Below are 9177 nucleotides of genomic sequence, written 5' to 3' on the forward strand. Positions count from 1 at the left end.
TCATTAAAGGGAAGTCGTGTCTGACAAATTTACTGGAGTTCTATGAGGATGTGTCTAGGGCGGTGGATAGAGGAGAGCCGGTGGATGTGGTCTTTCTTGATTTTCAGAAGGCGTTTGACAAGGTACCTCACAGGAGGTTATTGCAGAAGGTCAGGGGACATGGAGTTGGGGGTAGGGTGTTAGCGTGGATAGAGGATTGGTTGTCAAATAGGACGCAGAGAGTGGGGGTCAACGGGTGCTATTTGGATTGGCAGATGGTGACTAGTGGAGTGCCCCAGGGGTCGGTGCTGGGGCCTCAGCTATTTACCATTTATATAGATGATCTGGAGGAGGGAACCGAGTGTAGGGTGTCGAAATTTGCTGATGACACCAAGATTGGTGGAAGGGCAAATTGTGCGGAGGGTGTGGAGAGCCTACAGAAGGATCTAGATAGGCTGGGCGAATGGGCCAGGAAATGGCAAATGGAATTTAATGTTGGCAAGTGCGAGGTGGTCCACTTTGGTAGGAATAATGGTAGGAAGGATTATTACTTATGTGGGGAAAAACTGCAGCAGGCGACGGTGCAGAGGGACCTTGGGGTCCTTGTGCATGAGTCGCAAAAACCCAGCTTGCAGGTGCAGCAGGTGGTCAGGAAGGCGAATGGGATGCTGGCCTTCATAGCGAGGGGGATTGAATATAAAAGTAGGGAGGTCTTGCTGCGGCTGTATAGGGCATTGGTGAGGCCGCAACTGGAGTACTGTGTGCAGTTTTGGGCGCCGTACTTACGCAAGGATATTTTGGCCTTGGAGGGAGTGCACAGGAGGTTTACTAGGCTGATGCCGGAGTTGAGCTATGAGGAGAGGCTGAATAATCTAGGCTTGTACTCGCTAGAGTTTAGAAGAATGAGGGGAGATCTCATTGAGACGTACAAGATGATGAATGGGATGGATAGGATAGAGGTGGAGAGACTCTTCCCGCTCAGAAAGGACAGTAGGACTAGGGGGCACAGCCTCAAGATAAAGGGGGGGGCGGTTTAGAACAGAGTTGAGGAGGAACTTCTTCACTCAAAGGGTGGTGATCTCTGGAATTCTCTGCCCGTTGAAGTGGTGGAGGCTACCTCGCTAAATATTTTTAAGACGCGGGTTGATGGGTTTTGATAAGAGAGGGGATTAAGGGTTATGGGGAGAGGGCGGGAATGTGGAACTGAGCAGCGACAGATCAGCCATGATCTTATTGAATGGTGGGGCAGGCTCGAAGGGCTACTCCTGCTCCTATTTCTTATGTTCTTTTCAATAACTCCTGCCTCTCAGTGTTCACCCCATCCATTACCTTTATCATTTCTGCTGCTATCAATATTGTCAGATTTCCTCATTGGGTGCCCCAGGGGTCGGTGCTGGGGCCTCAGCTATTTACCATTTATATAGATGATCTGGAGGAGGGAACCGAGTGCAGGGTGTCGAAATTTGCTGATGACACCAAGATTGGGGGAAAGGCAAATTGTGCGGAGGGTGTGGAGAGTCTGCAGAAGGATCTAGATAGGCTGGGCGAATGGGCCAGGAAATGGCAAATGGAATTTAATGTTGGCAAGTGTGAGGTGGTCCACTTTGGTAGGAAGAATGGTAGGAAGGACTATTACTTACGTGGCGAAAAACTGCAGCAGGCGACGGTGCAGAGGGACCTCGGGGTCCTTGTGCATGAGTCGCAAAAACCCAGCTTGCAGGTGCAGCAGGTGGTCAGGAAGGCGAATGGGATGCTGGCCTTCATAGCGAGGGGGATTGAATATAAAAGTAGGGAGGTCTTGCTGCAGCTGTATAGGGCATTGGTGAGGCCGCAGCTGGAGTACTGTGTGCAGTTTTGGGCGCCGCACCTGCGCAAGGATATTTTGGCCCTGGAGGGAGTGCAGAGGAGGTTTACTAGGCTGATACCGGAGTTGAGGGGATTGAGCTATGAGGAGAGGCTGAATAAACTAGGCTTGTACTCGTTAGAGTTTAGAAGAATGAGGGGAGATCTCATTGAGACGTATAAGATGATGAATGGGATGGATAGGATAGAGGTGGAGAGACTCTTCCCGCTCAAAAAAGACAGTAGGACTAGGGGGCACAGCCTCAAGATAAAGGGGAGGCGGTTTAGAACAGAGTTGAGGAGGAACTTCTTCACTCAAAGGGTGGTGAATCTCTGGAATTCTCTGCCCGTTGAAGTGGTGGAGGCTGCCTCGCTAAATATTTTTAAGAAGCAGGTTGATGGGTTCTTGATAAGAGAGGGGATTAAGGGTTATGGGGAGAGGGCGGGAAAGTGGAACTGAGCCACGACAGATCAGCCATGATCTTATTGAATGGCGGGGCAGGCTCGAAGGGCTAGATGGCCTACTCCTGCTCCTATTTCTTATGTTCTTATGTTCTTATGTAAACGTCATTACAAAGTACTCCATTAAATTCAAGTGTTACCATGCATCAATAAGCATATATCAGCTTCTTTGTCCTTAATTGGAAACAATCCAACTCTTACTGGAGCTGATATTTAAGGATGGCATCCGGGCAGTCGTGAGAAATGATATAGGTTCTAGGAAAAAATGGTTGAATCCATTTGGGTGGAAATTAGGAATTATAAGGAGAAAAAAGTCACCAATAGGCACAGTCCACAGACCACCAAATAAAATGGTGGGGCAGACAATAAGTAGAGAAATACCTGATGCATGTAAACATGGTACCGCAATAATCATGGGGGATTTTAATCTACATGTTGATTGGTCAAACCATGTTAGTCAAGGCAAGAGGAGTTCATAGAACGTATCTGCGATAGTTTCCTCAAACAGTATGCTATCCTAGATCTGGTCCTGTGTAATGAGACAGAATAATTAATAATCAGTTAGGGATCTTCTTGGAAGGGGCAATCACAGTGTGGTTGAATTTAAAATACAGGTGGAGTGTGAGAAGGTAAAATCCAACACCAGTGTTTTGTGCTTAAACAAAGGAGACTACAATGGGATGAGAAAGGAGATGGCTAAGCTAGAATGGGAGCAAACACTTTATGGTGGGATAATTGAGGAACAGTGGAGGACTTTTAAAGCAATTTTTCCACAGTGCTCAGCAAAAATACATACCAGCGAAAAGGAAGGAATGTAGGAAAAGAGATAATCAGCCATGGATATCAAAGGAAATAAAGAAGGGAATGAAATTAAAATGCATGCTATGTTTCAAAGATTATTGGGGACTTAGAGGATTGGGAAATCTTTAAAAGGTCAGCAGAACACCATGAAAAAAGCTATAAAGAAAAAGATAATGAAAGTAAACTAGCTCAGAATATAAAACAGATAGCAAATGTTTCTAATTATATATAAAATGATAATGAGTGGCTAGGGTAAACATTGGTACCTTAGAGGCTGAGAAGGGGGATTTAATAATAGGAAATGAGGAAATGGCTGAGGCATTGAACAGGTGTATTATGTTGGTCTTCATGGTGGAAGACACAACATGCCATAAATTGATGCAAAGAGGCTATGGCAGGTGAGGAGCTAGAAACGATCATCACTAAGGAGGTAATTTTGGCAAGCTAATGGGGCTAAAGGGACAAGTCTAACCCTGATGGAATGCATCCCATGGTACTGAAAGAGATGGTGGGGGAAATAGCAAATGTGCTTGTGGTATTTTACCAAAATTCACTGGACTCTGGGTGGTTCCCGCAGCATGAAAAACAACAAAAATTTAAAACTGTTTAAAAAAGGAGATAGACAAAAGGCAGGTAACTATAGGCTGGTTAGTTTAACTTTTGTAGTGGGGGAAAATGCTTGAATCGATCAAGGAAGAAATAGTGGGACATCTGGATAGAATTGTCCCATTGGGCAGACACAACATGGGTTCATGAAAGGCAGGTCATGTTTAACTGATTTACTAGAATTATTTGAGGACGCTATGAGCGAGTTGGACAACGGGGAATTGGTGGATGTGGTGTATCTGGATTTCCAGAAGGCATTCAACAAGTTGCTGCACAGAAGACTGCTGCAAGGGATAAAGAGCATGGGGTTACAGGTAATGTCTTAGCATGGATAAAGGATTGGTTAACTAACAGAAAGCAAAGAGTGGTGATAATGGCTATTTTTCTGGTTGGCAATCAGTGACTTGTATGTTTCAGATCAGTATCAGGATTGCAAATATTTCCAATTTACAAGATGATTTGAGGGTATGGATCAACTGCAGTGTGACAAAGCTCACAGATGACACTAAAATGAGTGGTAGAGCAAAATGCATAGAGGATGCTGAGAGTCTGCAGAAGGATTTAGATAGTTAAGTGAGTGGGCAAGGATCTGGCAGATGGAGAACAATGTTGATAATGTGAGGTCATCCCTTTTGGTAGAAATAACAGCAAAATGGACTATTATTTAAATGATAAAATATTGCAGCATGCTGCTGTGCAGAGGGACCTGAGTGTCCTAGTGCATAAATCACAAAAAGTTAGTTTGCAGGTGCAGCAGTTAAATAAGAAGGCAAATGGAATTTTGTCCTTCATTGTTAGAGAGTTGGAGTTTAAAAATAGGAAGGTTATGTTGCAGCTACATAAGATGCTGGTGAAGCTAACCCTGATGGAATGCATCCCCGTACTGAAAGAAATGGTGGGGGAAGTAGTACTGTGTACACTTTTAGTCCCCTTACTTGAGAAAGGATGTACTGGCACTGGAGGGGGTGCAGAGGACATTAGGTTGATTCCGGAGTTGAGAAGGTTGGCTTATGAGGAGACGGTGAGTAGACTGGGCCTATACTTAGTGGAATTTAGAAGAATGAAGGGGGATCCACTGGAGGATGAAACTAGAACTGGGGGCATGGCCTTAAAATAAGGGGAAGCAGATTTAGAACTGAGTTGAGGAGGAACTTCATTCAAATCCGTGGAATTCCCTGCCCAGTAAAGCAGTTGAGGTGACCTCACAATGTTTTTAAGGCAAGGATAAATTTTTGAACAGTGAAGGAGGGTTATGGTGAGCGGGCGGGTAAGTGGAATTCAGTCCATGAAAAGATGTGTGATGATCTTGTTGAGTGATGGAGCAGGCTCGAGGGGCCAGATGACTTGCTCCTCGTTACGTTCTTACTATAGGTTTACTTCACAGGAAGTTAAAGGACAGGGAATAGAGTTGGATTAAAGAAGTAATTTTAAGGTCGGCAGCACATTACCAAATAGGGTGCCATAAAGATCATCTATTTACAATTTATATTAATGAATTAGACTGATGACTCCGTTAGTTTGATGATGCAAATCTAGGTTTGAAAGTAAGATGTGGGGAGGAGCCAATAAATCTGCAAAGGGATATAGTCAAAAGGAAAAGGGCAGACGGAATACAAATGCGAGGTTATTCACTTTGATAGAATAGAAAAACTGAATATTTTTTAAATGGTGAGGAACTACTAAATGTTGATGTTCAGAGAGTGATTTGAGTACTTTCGCATATGCAATATAAAGTTTGTGTGCAGGTAATTATGCAGTTAGAAAGCCAACTAGAATCTGGAGATCTGACTACAAGATTAAGAAAGTCTTGCTGTGATTGTACTGCGCCTAATGAGACCAGACCTGTAGTGTTACGACCCTCTGCAATCTCTGTGCTCTTCCAATTCTGGCTGCTGCACATTCCTGATTTTTATTGACGAATAACAGTTGTCTCTTCAGCTGCCTGGACTTTAAGCTCTGGAAATCCCTCCCTAAACCTCTCAAGGTTAATTTCTCTCTACTGTTTGGTGGGATGTGGGTGTTGCTGGCAGGGCCAGCATCTGTTTCCATACTTAATTGCCTAGAACTAAATGGCTTGCTTAGCCATTTCAGAAGACAGTTAACAGTCACCACATTGCTGTGAACCTGAAGTCATGTGTAGGCCAGACTGAGTAAGAATGGCAGATTTCCTTCCCTAAAGATCGTTAGTGAACCAGATGGGTTTTTACAACAATCACCATTTGCTTCAAGGTCACTGTTGCTGAGATTAGCTTTCAATTCCAGATTCTTTCTTTACGCAATTCAAATTCCACCACCTGCTATAGTGAGATTTAGTCCCGTGTTCCCAGGGCATTAGCCTGGTCCTCCGAAATAATGAATTTCTGTTAAGTTTCCCTCACCACAGATGCTGTCAGACCTGCTGAATATTCCCAACATTTTCTGTTGCCTCTATCTGTGCCCTCAGTGTCAAATGTTGCTCATTAATTCTTGTTAGGATGGTTTATAAAAGCAAATCATGGTATATTCATAAAAATAATTTGCTGAGACAAAAGCTTTGCATTTCAATATTTACCAATTCTGACTCATTTCTGAAATGAATAGACTCGAGTAAATTCAATAAGTAGTAAATCAAATAGACCTGCATTGTTAGATCAATGGGTCACTGGTCAGACCAACTCAAATTTTGTTCACAAGTTGGAAAAATTGATGTTCTTTAGTCTTGAAAAGGAAATTGACTGAGTGAGGATTTTGCAGAATGATGAGAAAGCTCACTATTTGAAAGTCAAGGGACATGAGCTGAAATTTGTAAAAGGTAAATTTGGAACTGATGTCTGGAAGTTTTTTTAAAACATAAAGATGATTAAGATGGACTTCCAGGCAATCTGTTGAAAGCTGTTATGACAAGGTTAGGCAAGGTGATCTAACTCCTCTCTTTGTCCCACTCTTGGGTTACTTAAAATAAAGTTTGAATTTAAAAGATGTAATATTGCCAATTCAATGTTTACTTAATTGCGCATAGTTTGGTGTAAGAATTAAGCCAGCTATATTCCTCAAATTAACAAGTTAGTTTTATCACTGAAACTCACTCAGGTAGAAATACAGAAATTAACAAAAAGGTTTAAAATGTACATGCCCAACTTCCCACTAATGAAGACAGTGTTGTTGAGTTGGAATCCTATATGAAGAACTTTTGCTTTGCAGCCAAGAGGTTTTCTGGTGGGTTTTCAAACTCCAAACCGGCTCAACTTAGAGGTTTGAGGGGGTAAGGTCATTGTCCCTATGGCAATATGTCTGTTAGTTCAACTCCAATGTTTTACATTTAAGAGCATGATCATGTGACTTCTCTCTGGTTTCAATTTGGGGTTTATCGGAGCCATTGCAGAAATTGAGAACTCCATAGACCCTGCATCTCCATAATGCTGTCTGTAGCCTTCACAAATTTATTAGCTACTATAGGCCAGTGTCCTTTAACACAATGTTGTTTTCAGAAAGTTCTATAGATATTCAACAGATCACAGACTAATATTCTATATAATAACATCTTCATAACAGAAACTTTGGAGTCACTTAAAGATTTCAGAGCCTCTGAAAACATTACAAATTCTAGAAATATTTTGTGTCAATTTTTGAACACATCATGAACACAATGAAGAGGGAACCTCCCAGGGCTGTTTGAGATTTCTTTGTTAACAGAGTGCAGAACATGTAGGGCAAGGTTTTCTCGTTGCTTTAGAACTTGCACATAAAAATCTTAAACCTGCTCTTCAACTTTTAGTTTGGGTAGGGGAAAAAATAGCTTTTGTTCTGGAATTTCTGCAAATCTTATAGAAATGAACCAGAAATCCAACAATTCATGGGACAACTCTGGTTAAGGAGATAGCCCTGCAGATCATAATGAGGACTATTAAGGAGACAAGTCATGTTTCATTAAGAGAGAACCTCTCATCTGCAAGTTGCAATCAGTATTGCCCAGGAAAAGATGATTAAATAGATTCATTGCAGTGTCTATTATTAAGAAAATTCAGTATTCAAGTTTTCCATATATCTCTCTGGAATCGTTTGCAGCGGTGTCACTGTAACATAAAGTACCTCTCAATCAGCTACATTCTCATTGTTCATGCTTAATTATTCTCATGCTTCCCTTTCATCAGGCAGTGAGTAGACCCATAAAGATTTTACCAATATCTATTAGCCTGTTCTTGACTCACAGTGGCGAGCTACCAGGTTCCGGTAGAACTCAGCATTTATGTCCTCCATTTGGACCAAAGAAGCTCATAATAGAAATGGGGGATTAGAAACCAAAAGTATTGGCACACTTTGATAGGCTAATTTTTCACACCGTGGATCAATTTGCCAGAATTCCTACTAAGTGATATGCAGTTCAGGAATCAAAATCTTTGATTTGATTTATTATTGTCACATGTATTAACATAGTGAAAAGTATTGTTTCTTGTGCACTATACAGACAAAACACAGAAGGAAACAAGAGTGTGCAGAACATAGTGTTAGTCATAGTTATGATGTAGAAAAAGATCAACTTAATGCAAGACAAGTCCCTTCAAAAGTCTGACAATAGCAGGGAAGAAGCTGTTCTTGAGTCTGTTGGTACATGACCTCAGACTTTTGTATCTTTTTCCCGAAGGAAGAAGATTGAAGAGAGAATATTCAACATGCGTGGGGTCCTTAATTATGCTGGCTGCTTTGCTGAGGCAGTGGCAAGTGTAGACAGAGTCGATGGATGGGAGGCTGGTTTGCATGATGGATTGGGCTTCATTTACAACCATTTGTAGTTCCTTGCAGTCTTGGGCAGAACATGAGCCAAACCAAGCTGTGATACAGCCAGAAGAAATGCTCTCTGATGCATCTGTAAAAGTTGGTCAGTCATAAGAAAAGCATAAAGAGATTAATCTGAAATGTTACTGTGTAACTATCAAACATTTTTAAATTTAATCCATCAAAGTTTTGTTCAAAACTGGGAGATACTTTCCATTATTTGGACAATGTAGTCTTTCTTACGTGGATATTGGCAATCCAAAGTTGAAGGCAAAATTAAAAGTAGTAAACTGTTAACTACGGAAAGAACAGCAGGATGAAAGATTAGTCATTGCAGCAACGACTAATCTTTCATCCTGCTCTTCTTTCCATAGTTACCAGTTTATTACTTTTTATCCTCCCTTCAACTTTGGATTGCTGATATCCACGTAGGAAAGACTTATCCAAATAATGGAGAGTATTGCCCACTTATGAACAAAACTTTGATTTATGGATTAAATTTAAAAAAGATATTTGATAGTTACACTAACTTTTCAGATTAATCTCATCATGCTTTCCTGTTTAAGATCCTACTTATAGCATGGTTGCATAGTGGTTAGTTAGCACTGCTGCTTCACAGCTCCTGGGAGCTGGGTTCATAAGAACATAAGAAATAGGAGCAGGAGTAGGCCATCTAGCCCTTCGAGCCTGCCCCGCCATTCAATAAGATCATGGCTGATCTGTCGTGGCCCAGTT

Source organism: Carcharhinus amblyrhynchos, chromosome 4 (assembly GCF_965287045.1).
Source record: "Carcharhinus amblyrhynchos chromosome 4, sCarAmb.v2.hapA, whole genome shotgun sequence".
NCBI classification, from domain to species: domain Eukaryota; kingdom Metazoa; phylum Chordata; class Chondrichthyes; order Carcharhiniformes; family Carcharhinidae; genus Carcharhinus; species Carcharhinus amblyrhynchos.